This window comes from Petaurus breviceps, unplaced genomic scaffold (genome assembly GCF_028583685.1).
Source record: "Petaurus breviceps papuanus isolate PSGF00001 unplaced genomic scaffold, PetGlider_PUasm1.0 90925, whole genome shotgun sequence".
In the NCBI taxonomy this organism is placed as follows: Eukaryota; Metazoa; Chordata; class Mammalia; order Diprotodontia; family Petauridae; genus Petaurus; species Petaurus breviceps.
Window position 1 is genome coordinate 12,609,390 of NW_027187380.1, and position 20,402 is coordinate 12,629,791.

The 20,402-nt window shown below is 38.8% G+C and overlaps 1 long non-coding RNA gene across 1 annotated transcript; it reads right to left on the reverse strand.

Annotated features, from left to right (window-relative positions):
• Window positions 1-15,407: 15,407 nt before the first annotated feature.
• Window positions 15,408-17,029, reverse strand: LOC138152520 (uncharacterized). Its single transcript, XR_011166120.1, has 2 exons — window positions 16,583-17,029; window positions 15,408-15,578 (listed from the first exon to the last, which is right to left on the reverse strand). It is a non-coding gene; the product is annotated as an uncharacterized lncRNA (long non-coding RNA).
• Between the last annotated feature and the right edge of the window lie 3,373 nt (window positions 17,030-20,402).

Sequence of the window (20,402 nt, forward strand, 5' to 3'; positions counted from 1 at the left end):
AGCTCCTTTGGGTTGTTTTATATTCAGACAAAGAGGAAGTAATGTCAACAGTCTGAGCCTTTAGTCCTCTACATGAGATTTTCAATACCTTTTAAGGAAAAATTAACCTAACTTTTATGGGAGGAGGGATTAGGATATTGCTCCTACCACAGTATAGGATGATGAATATGGAAGAGATAGCACGATAGCTTGGGCAGAGGGTAGGAGCAATATCTTCTAGAGTCCCTACCATATTGGCTTGGCTAGTTTTTCCCTAAAAGGCAGGAAAGTTATCCTTAAGACTGCTTGATCTAGAGGACTAGGACTTAAGCCACTGGCTTCCCAGTTGCCAGAGCATAAAAAGCCCCTCCCTCAAGGAGTCAATGCCCCTCACACTTGACTAATCAATCTGATATATAAATCAACTGGCACTTCTGACTCAACTTGGTTTTCTGACCACAAGTATTTCTATATACAAACCAGGCAAGCTACATCTACCCAAACTAGTGCTAAGGCCTTACTAAGTATACTTTCCATGCTACTGTTAAATTGCTTTCTTTTTTGCTAAGTATTGGTTGGAAGTGTTTTATTTTGTTCTAATCCCTCTCCTTCAAGCTCAGGGTTTCATGGTAGTGCAGCTTGATGCCTTCCTCTGTATGTGTTGCTGAGCCTCATTGCAAGTTAGTGAGGGAGGATGTAGGGATGTACCTAGGGAGGCATTTTCCCTAAAGCTAAGGACTTTATCTGCCATGGGACAGACACAATCATGGCTTTTTTGTTTGATGTTTTTGTATGAAAATTTAAAGATATGTGAACACCAAGAACAAAAACAAAAAAACAGGTAGAAACAGGACTTCAGCGGGGCTCTGGCTCTCACCTCCTCCAATTCATGTAAAAAGGGACTCTGAACAAACTTTGGAGCTACAGAACCCACAAAATGACACAGAGAAGCTAACCTCCCACTGAGGACAGTCTGGCAGGCCAGCAGGAATTGTCCAGTGCAGAGCTCTGGGACCCTACTCCAGCCCCACCAAGACTGAGGTTTTAGCCCCAGGGTGGGCCTGATTAGCCACTGGCTGGAGGGATTTCAGAGCACCAGCAGTTGTGGCTGTTCCCAGAATTATCAACACATAGATGTGAAGGACAAAGTGAGAAGTCAGTGTAGTGTGTGGACTTTGGGACCCAGTAGGTGGGAGTACTTTTGCCCCCGGGGCGAGAAGCCGCTGAGCAACCACCGCTGCCAGCCGCAGCCACATGGCAGTGTCAGCCCCTGGCCTGCAAACTGCAGGGGGACCAAGTGACCAGTCTGGCGGGTAATTGCTCTTGCTTTAAACTGCTTGGACTGGATTATGGTCTAGGGTAGAGGTCCTGGTGTGTGTGACCAGCTTGCCAGAGCATGTGGAGGCTTCAGAGAGGGCACCCAACTAATACCTTCGGCAACTGAGAAAACCCCAGCATTCGGAACGAAGCTCCCCTGTCTGGTGGCAGAGTCCTACTGTGGCAAAAAGCCCAGGGGTCAAGTGATTGAGTGGCGACATGACCAGGGAAAGGAAGCAAAGCAAACACAAGATTCCAACATTAGACTCTAATTTGGGGGACAAAAAGGATCAAGGCATGGAACAGGAGGAAGACAGTGAAGTCAGAACTCCTGCACCAAAAGCTTCAAAGGAAAATACGAGCTGGTTACAGGCCATAGAGGACCTTAAAAAGCAGATAAGAGAAGTGGAGGAAAAATTGGGAAGAGAAATGAGGACAATGCAAGTAAATTACAAAATGAGAGTCAACAGCCTGACTGAGGAAAATAATACCTTAAAAAAAGACTAACTCAAAAGGCAAAAGAGGCTCAAAAAGGCAATGAGGAGAAGAATGCCTTAAAAAGCCAAATTTGCCAAATGGAAAAAGGATCTCAAAAGCTCACTGAGGAGAATTATTCCTTCAGAATTAAATTGGAGCAAATGGAAGCTAGTGACTTTGAGAAATCAACATGCTGTTAAACAGATCCAAACAAATGAAAGAATAGAAGGCAATGTGGAATATCTCATTGGGAAAACCACTGACCTGGAAAATCGATCCAGGAGAGATAATTTAAAAATTATTGGACTACCTAAAAGCCATAATCAAAGAAAGAACCTAGAAATCATCCTCCAAGAAATCCTCAAGGAAAACTGCCTTGATGTTTTAGAACCAGAGGGCAAAATAGAGGTTGAAAGAATCCACTGATCACCTCCTGAAAAATATCCCAAAAAGAAAACTTCTAGGAATATTATAGCTAGGTTCCAAAATTCCCAGATCAAGGAGAGAATATTATAAGCATCCAGGAAGAAACAATTTGAATATTGTAGAAACACAATCAGGATTCTGGCAGCTTCTACACTGAGGGATCAAAGGGCTTAGAATATGATATTCTAGAGGTCAAAGGAGCTGGGATTAAAACCAAGAATCACCTACCCAGCAAAACTGAGTATCATGTTTCAGGGGAAAATATGGTCATTCAGTGGAATAGAGGACTTTCAAGCATTCTTGATGAAAAAACCAGAGCTGAATAGAAAATTTGACATTCAGATACAAGAAGCAAGAGAAGCATGAGAAGATAAACAGGGAAAAGAAATCATAAGGAACTTATCAAATTTGAACTATTAACATTCCTACATGGAAAAACAATAATTGTAACTGATGAAACTTTTCTCAATATGAAAATAGTTGAAGGGAATATATATATATATATACATATATATATACATATATATATATATACACACACACACACACACATGTCTATATAGGAGGGTATATGGGCATATGAATACATATGTGAATGTGTGTATATATGTTTACAGGTAAACATAGATTGAGGCCACAGGGCCAATTTAATAGGAAGGGATGATACTTAAGAGGTGAAATTAAGAGGTGAGAGAGGAATATAACGAGAGGAGGAAATCATTACAATGGAGGGGAAGAACAGGAAGGCAAAAAGACAAAACCTTATTCTCATTGAATACATACACACTAAATAGGGTATCTCACCCTACAGGAGAGTAGTGGGGAAAGGGATAAGAGGGGGGATGATGGAAGGGAGGGCAGACTGGGGTGGGGAGGGAAGTTGGAAGCACCCATTTTTGAAAAGGGACAGGATCAAAGTAGAGAATAGAACAAATGAGAAGTGGGATAGGAGGGAGGGAAATATAGTCAGTCTTTTACAATATATTATGGTAATGTTTTGCAAACCTATACATGTACAACCTATACTGAATTGCTTATCTTCCCAGTAAGGGTGGGTGACAAGGGAGGAAGGGAATGAATCTGGAATTCAAAGTTTTAAAATCAAATGTTTAAAAATACATATATACCATTATTAATACTATTTTACATGTAATTGGGAAATAAGATATACAGGCACTGGGGCGTAGAGATCTACCATGCCCTCCTGCAAAAGTCGAAGGGGGTATGGGAAAAGATATGGGAGAGAGCAGATTGGAGGAGGGGATATCCCGTGGGACTGATATTTTGGGGCAGTGGGTAAGAGAAAAAAGGGGAAAAAATTTGTAACTCAAAATCTGGCAGAAATGAATGATGCAAACCAGAAGTTAATAAAGCATTTGGGAAGAAAGAAAGAGAGAAAGAAAGAGAGAAGGAAAGAGAGAAGGAAAGAGAGAGAGAAAGAGAGAAAGGAAGAAAGAAAGGAAGAAAGAAGAAAGAAAGAAAGAAAGAAAGAAAGAAAGAAAGAAAAAAAGAAAGAAAGAAAGAAAGAAAGGAGGAAGGAAGGAAGGAATAAAAGAAGAAAGAAAATAAATCAATGTTAATATTAAAAAAAAAAAAACAGACCATCCCAAGTTAGGCCTTGCCCAGAACAAGGGTCTAAGCTAGATTTCACTGAACAAATAAAATTTTGACAGGTTTTTAGAAAATTATGCCAATATAATGAGTATTTATTAAACACTATGTGTCATTAATACAATGCCACGGAGTGCATAAAGTGCTAGGTTTGGGATTAGGAAAATCTGATACTTCCTAGCTATGTGACCTTAGGCAAGTCACTGACACTCTATAAGCCTTGGATACTTCTTTACAACTTAGTTTGTGGTCCTCTATCTTTCTTAAAGGAAACTATTTCTAAACCTGAGGTGACACAGAGCTTTCCTTTTCTTTTTTTTAACTGTATGTGCAAAGTGCTGCACTACATATTAAACATACAAAGATTTTTTTTTAATGACAGCATTTACCCTCAAAGATCTTACTGATAAGGCTCTTTCTATGCCATCAAGAAAAATAGATTTTGGGGCAGCTAGGTGGTGCAGTGAATAGAGCACCAGCCCTGGAGTCAGGAGGACCTGAGTTCAAATGTGGCCTCAGACACTTAACACTTACTAGCCATATGACCTTGGGCAAGTCACTTAACCCCAACTGCCCTGCCTTCCCCCCTCCAAAAAGGAAGGAAAGAAAGGAAGGAAGGAAGGAAAGAAGGAAGAAAGAAAGAAAGAAAGAAAGAAAGAAAGAAAGAAAGAAAGAAAGAAAGAAAGAAAGAAAGAAAGAAAGAAAGAAAAATAGATTTGAAAAGGTAAGTACAGAACTGGGAATACTTGTTTCAGATAGTTTGAAAAATATAAGATACCAAATTTGTAATGAAAACAGCTGCCCTGTACATTCCTATCTTATGTCCTTCCTCTCTCTCTCTTTCTCTCTCTCTCTCTCTCTCTCTCTCTCTCTCTCTCTCTCTCTCTCTCTCTCTCTCTCTCTCACACACACACACACACACACACACACACACACCACTTTTTGGTGATCTATTCTCTGCATCATGAAATGGATTTAATGTAGCATCTCTAAGCTATTAGACACGTGTTCACTTGAAGAAAAAAAAATAAGCAATGTGATTCAGAGGAAGCAACCAAATCGTCTCAAAACAGAAGAACTTTTAAATGGGGAGCTCCCTTCTTAATCTAAATAGATTTTATTTTCATCCTTAAACGGGTTAGGGTAAATGTCAGGGCAGGGTGAGGCTGAGTTATGATATGCCATTAGAATCCTAGTGTTGTGACTTCATTCCCATCATTCCCTACTCGCCAAGCCCACATTTCTTACATTCCCATGGGGCCTATGCCCATTTTCTCTTCTTTCCCCAGGGATGGAGAGGTGCTTAGGGTCACATAGCTTTTCCCTCAGCTGCTGGAGTGTCCAGGAGAGAACAGTGATCAGAGGCTACATAGAGGGAGACATTCCCCAATAGGTCCTGTTGGAGTCCAGTTTTGGTCTGTTAAATGTAAGGCTCTTGCAGTTCCCTGGGATTTACTTGGTAAATTTAAACATGCTTAAATCTAAAAATGCACCTGTCCAGTAGATAAATCTTGTGATTTGTTTCTACACAGTTAAAACATCTGTATATATGTGTGTGTATATAACCACACAGTTAGAAGAAATCTGCTAGTCTCCTCCCAGTTTCCTGTGTGATATACTTGATGGAAGATCAGTATTCACTGGGCAGGTATTACAGGTGATACTATATCATGCTTTTTCAGATGGATGGGCAAGGAGATTATCACTGACCCACGTTCAATATTAATCTAAGGGTAATATGGAATATGATTCAAGATTATTAAAATATGGAAAATGGAGAAATCTCTATGATTCACCACACCAATACCTCAAGGTCTAGAGGATAAGATTTGTCTAGAGGCTTAGAAAATCCAAATAATCAAAAACCCCCAAATTCTTACTCATTTTTGGGAGCCTTATACTTGCTCAGAGCTTACCTGTTCCCATTTTCTTTTCTCTCAAACTGAACCTTGGTCCTGTGTTGGATATGGATGAAATTCTGTTAGAATTGCCCTTGCAGTGGCAGGGACCCACTGGAAAATTCTGGTGTGTCACATATAGGAACACCTGGAGATTTTGTTCAGGTCTCTGGTTGGATTCCCTACATGCTTCAAATCCCTGGAAAACATTTGAGTGCTCTATGCTGTTGCAGGGACCCAGAAGAAGTGAGTTGAGAAGGGGTATTTTGAATACCAAGGCCCTTGTTAGGGACTAAAAAAGCAATAATCCCTGATAAACTTTGCAAAAGAGTCTTTGTTGAAACTACATAACTCTGTATTGAAGGGGGGAGGTGAATATGATTTTCACTTATCCATGTGAGATTGTATGAGATTGTGCCACATTGACCATTTTGAGACTCTTTCCTGAATGGTACTAGAGAAGCAGTACTTTCCTTGGAACCTCCAAGGACTATTCAGGATTGGAGATATGGACAATGTGTTAAAAATTCATCCTAACTGATTCAATAAGGAGAGCAACTTTTTAAATTGGGAGAAAGGGAACAAAGTGTATTGAGGGAAATGGCCCATGATACCCAGTTTCTGACTCATACAGCTAGTAAGTGTCTGAGGTTGGATTTGAATTGAAGTCCTCTTGATCCTAGGAGTAATGCTTTATCCACTTTGCCACCTAGCTGCCCTTGTCAGTACCTTGTGCAAATAAGCAGCAACTTATCAATAACACATCATTTAAAAAAAATCACAATGCCCATCCAGAGAGAAGGAATTCCCAAGGATGGGAAAGTAAAAAGAAAAAAAAAGTCAAAAATTGAATTGTAAAAAATATTCTAGCAAAAGAACCTAAAAATATTTTAAAATTAGAATCTGGAATAAGAAAAAAATTCCCAGAAAAAACACTCAGTAGAACTGAAATTAAAATTCAGCTCAATATTCAGGATAATAATTTTTAAAAATCTTTCAGGATGAATGTCCTCTATTGTGACACCTGAGTTACTGAGGAAGTTCTGATCAAAAAGAAAAACAAAATAATTAGAAAAAGGGGGGAAATGGGGAAAAAAATACAAAATGTCCTAGATGGGTTCCTATCCCAACCCCTCTCCCCCTGCCCCCAACTCCCAGCATGTGACATATTTAATAGAGAATAAATGGGCACTGGACAAGTAACACTTGAGATATTATGTTAGCATCTCAGATCACACTCAACTCGTGGCCTACATTCTGTAATTCTACAGAAAATCAAGCTGGTAGCTGATTAATTAATTAACAATTGAGCAAGACACCTCACCTCCCAGCCACTAGACCCTCTCTAGTTCACCTAGGGTCACCTAACTGCTGTATCAAACTGTGTCCCTTCAGATAGCTTGATGAGAATCATAATGTTGTTGTTGTTCAGTTCTTTTTTCAGTTGTGTCCAACTCTTTGTGACCCCATTTGGGGTTTTCTTGGCAAAGATACTGGAGTGGTTTGCCATTTCTTTCTCCAGTTCAATTTACAGATGAAGAAACTGAGGCAAACAGGGTGAAGTGACTTGCTCAGGGTCACATAGCTAGTAAGTTTCTGAGGCCAGATTTAAACTCAGGAAGATTAGTCTTCCTGACTCCAGCCCTGGCACTCTATCCACTTTGACATGTAGGTACCCTATAGCAAGGGGCATGGCCATGAAAATACACAGTTGGGAGATGGAATGTCTTGTTCCAAGACAAGTAGTACTTTGCCAATCATCATACTTTTAGTAAATGTCTGAAGTAGGATTAAAACTCAGATCTTCCTGCTATCATGGACAAAGTTCTTACCATTAAACCACCTCACTGGCCCAGGTTCAACAGCAGTCTAAGGGTAATAGAAAATATGACTCAGTATTACTAACATATGGAAATCTCTATGATTCACCACACCCACACCCCATATCTGAGAAATTTTCTGCTCATCATCAAGCAACCATCACATCCATAAGATATAAGCAAATGACATTCTATATAACCATATGGTTTATTAAACATTGTAAGACTGCATAGAAACTGTTGTTTCTACATGGTATGGTGGTTTTATGCTGGGTTGGGGAACAGTCGTCAGTTATTAATCACTCCCTCTTACTTGTCCTGCCATGCTTGTATAGATGATGCTACTTCTCCCTGGCTCAATCCTTGTCTTTACCTCTCCAGTTTTCCTTTTAAAACTAGGCCACAAGAAACTATGAAGGAAAGTAGTGAAGGCCCCACATCTAATACTAACCCAGCTAGTCAGAGCCCCACCAGCCAAACTGCTGACTCTTTAATTACCTAAAGAGAGGGCCCAGAGTAAGTGTTACTTCTGCCTTTGGAAATTGTAAAAAATAAATCAATAATTCTCTTTCTTATAGTTTTAAGCCACCAACCAAAGAACTGCTCTGACAAAATACTGTGACTCTAAATCTGTCTCTTTCTCCTTCCTGAGAGATGGTTCCCTTATTCTTCTCTGCTACATTGGAGCAAAGAACCACATAGGTCAGGAATACAATGGTTAATCATGTTTATCATACTAAAAAGACGATGCAAAAAGAGCAGTAAATGATCTTGTAGCATTGATTTGGCATTGGCAAAGAGATTATGGCTCTGAAAGGAATCTGATGGTTAATGGATTAATGATGGTTAATCGCCAATGAGAATTTCCTCCCTCCTTAATGCCCTAAGGAGTTGCCTTGACCATCTTACTAATAAACTAGCTTCTCCTACACTAAGTGATAGGAACTAGGGGAATGAAGTCTTAAGGGAGAGGGATAAGTGTATCTGTATGGAGAAAAAGTTTGCTGGCACCAGGTCCCATTTTCTCCCTATCATCCCTTCATTGTGAAGATGCCAAATGGAGCACTCTATGAAGCATTTATTTTTCATAATCAACAAACAAAAAACAAAATGAGGTCTTGTTTTCTCTTCTTTCATTAAAATATATGAAAGTAAAGATTTGGTCTACTGTGGAGAATCATTTTAGTAAAGCATACCTTTTTCCTACTAAAACTCTCTTCAAAGATGCTTTCTATGAATGAGTAGCTGGCTTTCATAAAGCTTCATATAGATGGTTTAGAAAGAATAAAAAGTTGGTAATCAATATTTTTTGGTTGCTTTCTGCTATTAGTAAGGTCAAAGTTGGGGTTTTTTTGTTTTTAGTGTCTTTGGTATGTCTTTGTTATCTTCATGATCATTGATCCCTCAAAATCTTTACAATCACAGTCAATGACACAAATGTTGATAAACGGAACCTATGAGAAATAGGGGGTTAGATTCCAAGAACCACCAAAAACTGTAATATGTTGCTAAAATATGGGTGAAAAATGGGTGAAAACATATTTCTCTGCATACAATCCTTATAGCAAAACATTAATTTTGATAATATACATTTTCCTTAATACAGTAACCATAACATAACCCATAAAATACAAAATAAAATTGGTAACATATAAACCATCTTTTCTTCCTAATAATTATCACTAGAATTCTATAACCTTTCGGGCTAACATCTCAAAAAAAAAGCAACAACACTTGAGAGGTTACTTTTGAATTTTTTGGAGTAGATTCACTAACATTTTTACAAATACTTTCCTCTTTGATTTGTTAGCACCAAATTTGCAGCCACAGATGACATTAGCTGCAGACATTCAGCCATGAAGTTTGACTAACAACTTTATTTTCTCACTAAGCAACATCACTGACTTTGCCCACTTGGGCTTAGAGCCCAAAGAACTTATACTAGCTTTGGGGGGGCATAACTGCAACCCAAAATTTGAGTTTTAAAGGCAAATAATGAAAATATGCAATGAATGCATGGGAAACTCTACTTACTGTTAGGATGAGCAAGACTAGTCAATTGCCTAGTAGGATACCATTGCTCCATAATCTTGCATGCATTGTGCCTCTCATTTTTTTCTCTATTGTGCTGAGAGGAAAGTGAAAACATGATTACTAATAAAATCAATGAATGCTTTAAGTCAAGAAATTTAAATGTGGGAATGCTGAGGATTGGCTACATGCCACTTCTAGCACAGATCTCCTCTATACACTTGGTCTAATCCAAATGTTTTTCTCTTCTTTTTTCTTTTTAGAGCCATTTTTATGTCTTCCACAAACATATCTTAGACTATGATGATATATTCCAAGAGTGGTGGCTTTATTCTCCTTGATGGCACAAAAAGTTTGTTAAAAAAATCTATTTTCAGTGGGAAGACTTCTGTGAACTGATAAAGAGTGAAGTAAGCAGATCCAGGAAAACATATATACACAATGACTACAACCATGTAAATATTGGACAATAAAACCTAAATTGAACAATTCATATCTGTAATTAATGACCATGAAGCTTAGTCCTAGAGAAGAGTTGAGAAAATTCACTTCCCTTTCTTTTTTGGAGAGTTGATTCATTCACATCTTTGCAATCTGGCTTTTACCCTCATCAGTTAACTGAAACTGCTTTCTCCAAAATTACTAATTACTAATGATCTCTTAATTGCCAGATCTGATGGTCTTTGCTTAGTCCTCATGCTTCTTGACCTATCCGGCACAGCTGCATTTGACACTGCTGACCACCTACTTCTAGACATGCTTTCTTCTCTGGGTTTTTGTGACATTACTCCTTTCTGGTTCTCCTCTTAGTTGACCGACTGCTCCTTCTAAATCTCCATAGCTCATTCATCATCCATATTATGCTCTCTAACTGTGGGTCTCCTCTATATTTTCTCTCTTGATAACCTCATTAACTCCTTTAGGTTAACTATTTTTTCCCCACAGGACTCACAGATTGATATATTGAACCCCGGTCTTCCTTGAGCTTCAGTTCCACATTATTATTTACCTATTGGATATTTTATTGTGGATGTCCTAGAGATACCTAATACTCAACATGTTCAAAGTTGAACTCATCTTTTCCTCCAACTCCTCAGATCTTCTAAACTTCCCAATTTCTGTCAAAAGCACTGGCTTTCCCTGGTTTATAATCTCAGCGTTGTCCTGGATCCTTCACTCTTCCTCTTTACACTTCCAATGTCAATTCCTGAAAGAAATCAAAGCCATGAATTGAGGAACAAAACCTTTTTAATTGAGATAACAGGGTAACAAATCTGCTACCCTGGGGTCCACAATAACTAGTGACCACCTCCCAAGACTGAAGAGCACAGTGGATTTCCCAACTCTAAGACCCATTTCTTGTACCTTTTAGGAAGAGAGGAGAAAGAAGCAGTATGAGGTAGTAAGGCCTGGTCATGAGACCCCACTAGCCCTTGGCAATTCAGGTAAGAAAAGTCATTTCATTCTGGCTGTTTTGCCCTTCATGCCATGAATCCTAATTGAAGGGGGCAGGGACATTAGAAGCTGAGATTCAGCTTAAGCTAGGTTCCTTTACAAAGTAAAATCTCTAGGTGGAGAGACTTAGAGTAAGGTTTAGCTTAACTTAATCAAGAGTAAATATCTTAAGAGTAGGAATGTAAGAACATTACGGAAATTCTGACATTATCAGGATCATTAAGGGAGTGGCTGGTAACATTTGGCATTAACAATTTTCCTTCATTATATTAACAACTTTGTCACCATATATACATCAGCTGGCACATCTTGTTTCTATCTTCACAGCATCTCTCACATACTATCCCTTCTTTCCACTTAATCAGCCACCATATTAGTTCAGGCCCTCATCTACTCTCACCTAAATTATTGCTATAGCTTCCTAATTAGTCTCTCTGCCTCAATTCTCTCACCACTCAAGTTCATGCTATGCACTGCTGCCAAAATAATTTTAAGTGCAGATCTGACCATGTGATTCCCCTACTCAATCAACACAAGTGACTTCCTTTTTCCTCTGCTTAGCTTTTAAAGCCCTATCTATACAACCTGACCCCAAGCTACCTTTCCAGTCTAATTAGAAATTGCCTCCTGTACTTTCAGATGTAGTCAAGCTGGCTTTCTTTATTCTTCACACAGGATATTCAATCTGCTGTCTCTATTCCTTTTCATTGGTCATTTCATATGCCTGGAATTCACTCCCTCATTACATGGGTCTCATAGAATTTCTCTCTTCCTTCAGTCTGTAGCTCAAATGCCAACTTCTTTACTAAGCCTTTACTAGAGCCCCACTATTGCCACACTTGATTGGTGTTAGTTTTACTGAACTGCTTTTCTCTCTTTTTTTTTTCTCTCTCTCTCTCTTTTATTCCTCATTGCAGTTATGGCACTCCTGGGTAGGGGGTATATTTGGAAATAAAGGTGATATAAAAACAAAATGTGTTTCAAATCTGGCCTCAGACACTTACCACAAAATTAGCCATGTGAGCTGTGAGCTTGGGCAAGTCACTTAACCTCAATTGCCCTACCTTCTCCTCTCCAAAAAGCAAAAAAAAAAAAAAAAGCTAAAATTTTTAAAATCTCTGAAGAACTTTCCCCTCCTTTTGTCTTCCCATTTTCATCTTTAAATTCCCTAGGAATAACTTTGCTTACTTGGACTTCTTGCAACACTTTCTTTTACCTGGTATAATGAGGGACAACAACTGGGAATGACCAAAAATCCCCAGTCCTTAGAACATGAGCAAGATAGTCTTCCTTTGTATCAACCCAAGAGGAGGCTCCATGAACCTGCTTCCACAAATATGTGATGACATGTAATACAAGGGCTCATTTCCTGCTTCAGAGTATCTTTAGGTTTTCCCTGCTTACTGAATCATAAAGGAAGAAACACTTTTTAACTGGCTAATAATCCAGAACAGAATTTTATATTAAAAGGTACAGATTAAATCTTCCTCTTGAGACAAGGTGTTTGCTGTAAGCTCTCAGGAAAGAAGTAGTAGGTGCTGCTACCAAATAATTTATCCTCCCACTCTGATGGCCTTGCGGCCCTTGGAGCCCATGACCATCTCTGTCTCAACTATTATTCATGTTTCTTCTTTCCTGATCTTAGGTAAATAAGTATTGGAGATGGAATGAACCAGGTTATGACCTAGTGAGCTTTAAAAGGTCAAAGGAGTCATGGGAGGTTCAGTAACAAGTGCCCACAGAAGAGTTGGCTTGTAATCACAAGAGCTGAACTTGGTGAGGAGCCCAGACCTATGGAGCCATCTGCTTGACCCAACCCAGCAGTGAATAAACCTGGCATTTAAAACACTGTGCCCAGCAAGTTGGGAGCTACTCTCCTATTAGCTACACCACATCCAAAAACAAACTTGGTGGAAAGACTGCTTTGTAGCAACACTTTACAGTTCAGTCCATTCTTCCATGAACCAACTGGGTATATAGAGGAAAGACTATGCTCCAGTCTGGGGGAGGGGATGATTTTGTACTCAGGATTTTACCATAACTTCTTCATAAATATCCCTTTGTAAAAGCTAAGTGATGTTGATTGGTTAAAGTGATATCGAAGAGGGGGGAATTTGAGAAATATTAACTGACAATTGATACTGGAGGGAATATACTGAATGGGGAATAAAGATTACAAGGACTAAAAAAAAGATACCTCAACTCCAGAGGATTGTCTCTAAAAGGAGACAATAGCCTGAGGACCAAATCTGCAAAAGTGAAACCAGTGCCTATAAGTGCTATACTGGTTTTATTTACTCTTTACTGTTTCTGTTTTATGAAGTTCAGAATTTTCCATTGTTCTTCCCAGTAAGATTTTATAAATAAGTCTATATTCTTTGACTACCATATGTCTCTGATTGGCAAATAATTCTAGTATTTGGTATTTAAGGTGTTTTTTAGGCTCTTTTACAACAATTGATTTATACTGGTTAATCTTACTGTGAAATTACTTTATTCAGTGTCTTTGTCCTTTCTTCTAACCATTACCCATTTTTCATTACCAATAGATTGTTTGACTAGGTCAGGATTGAGTTCTTTCAAGTAAATTCCTTTAAAAGACATCTTTATTAATATATTTTACAGCATTTAATTTCCTCTGTATCAGTTCTTTAAAAAGAAAAAGAGAAAAAAAAAGCCAGCAAAGTTAACCACTATGTTGAAAAAAAAAAACCACCTAGCATTATATGCATCACTTACATTTTACACTTTCTTATTTTTATTCTTTCTTCTATCTTTGTACTAATTTTGTTCTTTGTGCTAATTAATGTTACTCGTCTGACTGTACTGAGGCAGATGATTCAGGAATGTCTCCCACATCAAGAACAAGTCACTTCCTATCTCTGAAGATATAATCAGCTTCATTTTTGTGATGTTATTTGGAACTCATCATGTCCAATGCCTACTGATTCTCAGGCCAAAGAAATTATTCATCATATACAGGTGAAGATTTCCATGTTGACTACAAGTCTTTGGCCTCTCACTCCTTATTTCTGACTCATGTTTTCCAATTTAATGCACACCATCCTCATCTATTTCCACTTTTTCATTAAAGTCACTGAGAACCTTATCAAGTTCTCCATAGAATTTTCCTCCTCTTCATCCTTTGCAACAGATAGCCATGCATAAACTACAATTTTTTTATGACAGACTTTTTCCAAAGACTTATTGTGGGCACTGCAGTGGCCACAGGAGATGGCCAAATTACCTGTAAAATGATGTCTCTTTTTTGCCTTTCAGTGCATAATGAAACCAATTCTACACCAATTCTGCTGTTTGTCTCTCCAAGAAGAAACTGTGAGACATTCTTCCTTTAGGTGCAACTTTTTTCTTTCCTTTGGTTTAATTCCTAATGACAATGCCAAAACTGAAAAGAGTTCACTTTTCCCAGTCATCATTTGTTCATTGGTCATTGACCCAAGGTTTCACATTTAGTGTCAAGTTAAAATTTATACAGTCTAAAAGCTCTGTTATTCTTAGCATCCTCTGCTTTCTTTTCTGCTACTCTGCCACAGTCACTGAAGAAGGGAAAGAGGTTACATGGAACTAAGGAACATTTTGTCTTTGTTCCATGGGTTGCCATGGCCAAAGAATTCATTGCCAAGTGGTCATCCTAATAGTGATCAGCCTCTGTGAACTTAGCTAGGCTGGTCCTCAAAAAGCAGACTTGGTCTGTTGCCTGCACTGTGCTTGAAACCTTCCCAGTTTGAAAGTGCCAGAGCTTGACCTCCACTGGCACAGCCTTTGAGAACCCAGGGGCACTGCTATATCCTGATGAGGTATTGGAGTAGGACTCTGTGAGGGTTTAACATCTTCAGCTATTTATGCAACCATTGTATTCAGCATACATTCTCAGCACCAGAACTACTGGCCTGACTCATTTCCAGCATGTGGGTTTCTTAGCATTTTATAGCTCAGCTATATAAAGTAAAATTTATTCACTCTCTTCTTACATATTTAAATATTCAGCATGTGCAATATAGGCTCTACTCCAATGTTGTCCTGCAGCAAGGTGGCATCAATGTGCTGGGCCTGAACTCAGAAAGACTCATCACCCTGAGTCCAAATGTAACCTCAATCACTTACTAGCTGTGTGGCCCTGGGCAAGTCACTTACCCGTTTACCTCAATTTCCTCATCTGTAAAATGAACTGGAGGAGGAAATGGCAAACCACTATATTATCTTTGCCAAGAAAATCCCAAATGGGATCCCAAAGAGTCCTACAGGACTGAAAGACTGACTGAACGGCAACAACAACAACCAGTGGTGTCAACCTCAAATAGAAATGGGGTCATTAAACCACATATAAAGATACCTGCCACTACATATTCACTTAGAAATCAATATATTGACATTATTTATGGTCTATTATATTTTTATTTAGTTAAATATTTCTTAAGTAGATTTTACTCTGGTTTGGCTGCACTCCAGAGTGTTGCTTGTAGGTGTTTGACACTCATTGTTTTCTCGGCAGTTCTGGTAGAATGGTCATTTTGGGTTCAGATTGTCTGTAGAGACTCAGTTGCTGTAAAAAAAAAAAAAGCAGGTTGGTATTACTTAGGAGGGGGATGTAGTTTCCTGATTTGAGTCAGAGATCCAAGAATATGGTCTATTCCTAGTTCAATTCAAGTCTCCCTGGGAGACTTGGAGCAAGTTCTTTTATTTCTTGGGCTTGCATACAAAGATTAGAGGAGAAGAAAATGAATTTGTGATTTCTTTGTGATACAGGATATTTAATAATAAGGACTGATGCTGGGCTCGAGGGGCTTGGCCCATCGAATCCACTCCTTCTCCATCTAGGACAAGGGTTCTTAACCATTTTTTGTGTTATAGACTCCTTTGACAGTCTGATGTGGCCCAGGGACTCCTTAGAAGAATGTTTGTTAATGCATAAAATAGAACAGATAAGATAACAAAGGGAGCCAATTATATTGAAATATAGTTAACAGAATATATTTTTTTAAAAACCAAATTCACAGATACCAGGTTATAAACCACTGATCAAGGGGATCTCTCAATTTTGGAGCCAGGAATGTTGTCCAGACTACTCTCAATCCTAGGGGTATCTGATCTCTAATGAAAAGGGTAAGGTTCCTTTTCTCTTACTTTCATTAAGTTTCTCCTCTCCTACCCTGTGAAAATTTACTTAAAACATATCTATGCCTTCCCCAAAGGGAGCAGAAAGAAAAAAGGCACCCCATATATAAAAAGAATCAGGTATGGGATAGGTATTTATTTTCAACACAGAAAAGAAATGCGAGATACACTGAAGAAAGACTTTAAATAGGATTCAATAACTTAATGTATAACTTCTGCTATAATCCCTGGGAAGTTGAGACTTATATCTCATCAAAACACAAAGCAGTCTGAGGAACTGATGAATAGGTATGATTACATTTAATGTGGCTCTGCACAGTCTCCCTAAAATCTATATTTTCTGGCCAGCTAGACCAATGTTTGAGCTTCTCCTCTTGTTAGACCCTGTCCTTTTCCCACACAAAAATGAGATAATATATGTAAAGTTCTTACCACAGTGCTTAGCACATAGGAGAACTTAATAAAGGCTTGTTTCCTTCTTCTTCCCATTTCTTTGCTGCCTGTCAGCTCTGATCAAGAACTTTTAGTCCTCTTGAAATCACAAGACCATCTCTAAGCTGTGACACAGCCATCTCAAAGTTGATGTTCAGTCATCTATACTCAGGAGTAAAATGCAGAAAAGGAAACTAGAGCTCTGACATCCAGTCTCAGGCTTGACAGCTGACATGGAATAAAAAGGCAATCTGTACTTCTTCCTAGTCCTTATAGAAAGAAGCTCAAAGGTTTCTCCTATGATACGCAGATGGTGAGAAAAAAACAGCAGAAAGATGATCATTCCTTTTTAAAGGGCTTAATGACCAATAAGGAGAGTGCTTCATCATCCTGAAAGCAATCTAGGTAATAGCTAGGTGGCATGACTGGATCTGGAGTCATGGAAGACCTCTGTTCAAATCTAGCCTCAAACACTTATAGCTGGGTAAATAATATCTCCTCTCAGTATCAGTTTCCTCATTTGTAAAATGAGACAGCTGATTTATATGTATTCTAAGGTTCTTTTCAGTTCTAAACTTGTGATTTTTTGGATTATGTTAAATGAGATGAATGCTATCTCTTCTTTCATGTTCAGATTCTTTTTTTTTCTTTTTCTTGTCTTTTTCTTTCTTTTTTTTTCATTTTTCAAATGCTTTATTAATTTCTGATTTACATCGTTCATTTCCACCAGATTTTGAGTTACAAATTTTCTCCCCGTTTTTCCCCTACCCACCACCCCAAAATAGCAGTCCCACAGGATATCCAATCTGCTCTCTCCCATATCTTCACCCATATCCACTTCAACTTTTCCAGTAGGGCATGGTGGATCTCTATGCCCCAGTGCCTGTACATCTTATTTCCCAATTATATGTAAAATAGTATTAATAATAGTATATGTGTATATATATTTATTTTAAATATTTGATTTTAAAACTTTGAATTCCAGATTCATTCTCTTCCTCACTAGTCACCCACCCTTACTGGGAAGATAAGCAGTTCAGGATAGGTTGTACATGTGTAGCTAATGCAAAACATTAAAATAGTAGATATATTGTAAAAGACTGACTATATTTCCCTCCCTCCTATCCCACTTCTCATTTGTTCTATTCTCTACTTTGATCCTGTCCCTTTTCAAAAGTGGGTACTTCCAACTTCCCTCCCCCCCCAGCCTGCCCTTCCTTCCATCATCTCCCCTCTCATCCCCTTCCCCCCTACTCTCCTGTAGAGTGAGATACCCTATTTAGTGTGTATTCCATTCCCTCCCAGAGCCAAATTCAATGAGAATAAGTTTGACCCATTCCCTTTTGCCTTCCTATTCTTCCCCTCCATTGTAACCATTTTTCCTTGCCTATTCTATATCAGATAGTTTACCCCATTCTGTCTCTCTCCATCTCCTCTCATTATATTCCTCTCTCACCTCTTTATTTCACCTTTTAAGTATCATTCCTTCCTATTAAATTGGTCCTGTGCCTTCTATGTATACCTGTAAACATATATACACACATTCACATATGTATTCATATGCCTGTATACCCTCCGATATATATATTTCTATTCCCTTGAACTATTTTCATACTGAGAAAAGTTTCATCAGTTACAATTATTGTTTTTCCATGTAGGAATGTAAATAGTTCAACTTTGATAAGTTTCTAATGATTTCTTTTCCCTGTTTACCTTCTCATGCTTCTCTTGCTTCTTGTATCTGAATGTCAAATTTTCTATTCAACTCTGGTTTTTTCATCAAGAATGCTTGAAAGTCCTCTATTCTACTGAATGACTATATTTTCCCCTGAAACATGATACTCAGTTTTGCTGGGTAGGTGATTCTTGGTTTTAATCCCAGCTCCTTTGACCTCTGGAATATCATATTCCAAGCCCTTTGATCCCTCAGTGTAGAAGCTGCCAGATCCTGTGTTATCCTGATTGTGTTTCCACAATATTCAAATTGTTTCTTCCTGGCTGCCTGTAATATTCTCTCCTTGATCTGGGAATTTTGGAACTTAGCTATAATATTCCTAGGAGTTTTCTTTTTGGGATCTTTTTCAGGAGGTGATCAGTGGATTCTTTCAACCTCTATTTTGCCCTCTGGTTCTAAAACATCAGGGCAGTTTTCCTTGAGGATTTCTTGGAGGATGATTTCTAGGTTTTTTCTTTGATCATGGCTTTCAGGTAGTCCAATAATTTTTAAATTATCTTTCCTGGATCTATTTTCCAGGTCAGTGGTTTTTTCCATGAGATATTTCACATTGCCTTCTATTCTTTCATTTGTTTGGATTTGTTTAACAGCATCTTGATTTCTCATAAAGTCATTAGCTTCCATTTGCTCCAATCTAATTCTGAAGGAATGATTCTCCTCAGTGAGCTTTTGAGATTCTTTTTCCATCTGGCAAATTTGGCTTTCTAAGGCATTCTTCTCTTCATTGCCTTTTTGAGCCTCTTTTGCCATTTGAGTTAGTCTATTTTTTAAGGTGTTATTTTCCTCAGTCAGGTTGTTGACTCTCATTTCGTAATTTTCTTGCATCGTTCTCATTTCTCTTCCCAATTCTTCCTCCACTTCTCTTATCTGCTTCTTAAGGTCCTCTATGGCCTATAACCAGCTTGCATTTTCCTTTGAAGCTTTTGGTGCAGGAGTTCTGACTTCATTGTCTTCCTCCTGTTCTATGCTTTGATCCTTTTTGTCCCCAAAATAGGAGTCTAATGTTCGATTCTTCTGTTTGCTTTGCTTCCTGTGCCTGGTCATGTTGCCACTCAATTACTTGACTTTTGGGCTTTTGGCCACAGTAGGACTCTGCCACCAGACAGGGGAGCTTCGTTCCAAACGCTGGGGTTTTCTCAGCTGCCAGAGGTATTAGTTGGGTGCCCTCTCTGAAGCCTCCACACACTCTGGCAAGCTGGTCACACACCCCAGGACCTCCACCCTCTCACTTTGTCCTTAGCATCTATTTGTTGATAATTCTGGATCACCACAGCTGGTAGTGATCTGGAGTTCCTCCAGCCGGCAGCTGGTCAGGCCCACCCTGGGGTTAAAACCTCAGCAAGGAGCTGGGCTCAGCTCCCAGAGATCTGGGCTGGCCGATTCCTGCTGGCCTGCTGGGCTGTCCTCAGCAGGAGGTTAGCTTCTCTGTGTCATTTTGTGGGTTCTGTAGCTCCAAAGTTTGTTCAGAGTCCCCTTTTCCATGGATTGGAGGTGGTGAGAGCCAGAGCCCTGCAGAGGTCCTATTTCTACTCTGCCATCTTGACTCTGCCCCCGAGCAAAACCTCCATGTTCAGTTTCTTTAGGCATTAGATCGTAACCTACGACTTAGAACTGGAAAAGATTTAATAAAGCATACAGTTTAATATTCCCTCATTTTACAGATGAGGAATCTATGGTGTCATCCTTTATGTCTGAATCATGTGCCCATTTTTATCTTATCTTGGTATATGGTGTAAGATGTTGGCCTATACCTAGTTTCTGCCATACTGTTTTGCAATTTTCTCATTAGTCTTTGTCAAATTGTGAATTCTTATCTCAGAAGATGGGACAGGTGAGGAATCTAAGATCTAAAGAGTTAGTGTGACTTCTCTAAGATGCTAAGTTACAGAGCTAGGATGTACTTCAATCCCAAAACTCTACCAGTTCAAATCCATGTGACCTGGCAGTCTTAATTGGATCCTAAATCCTACGTAAGCCTTGGGAAGCCTGTTTTCATCCCAACCAATGAATTCTATTCTATTCAACAGACATATATTAAACCCCTATTAAAGACATCCACTAAAGTCTTCTTCTGATGCCTCATTG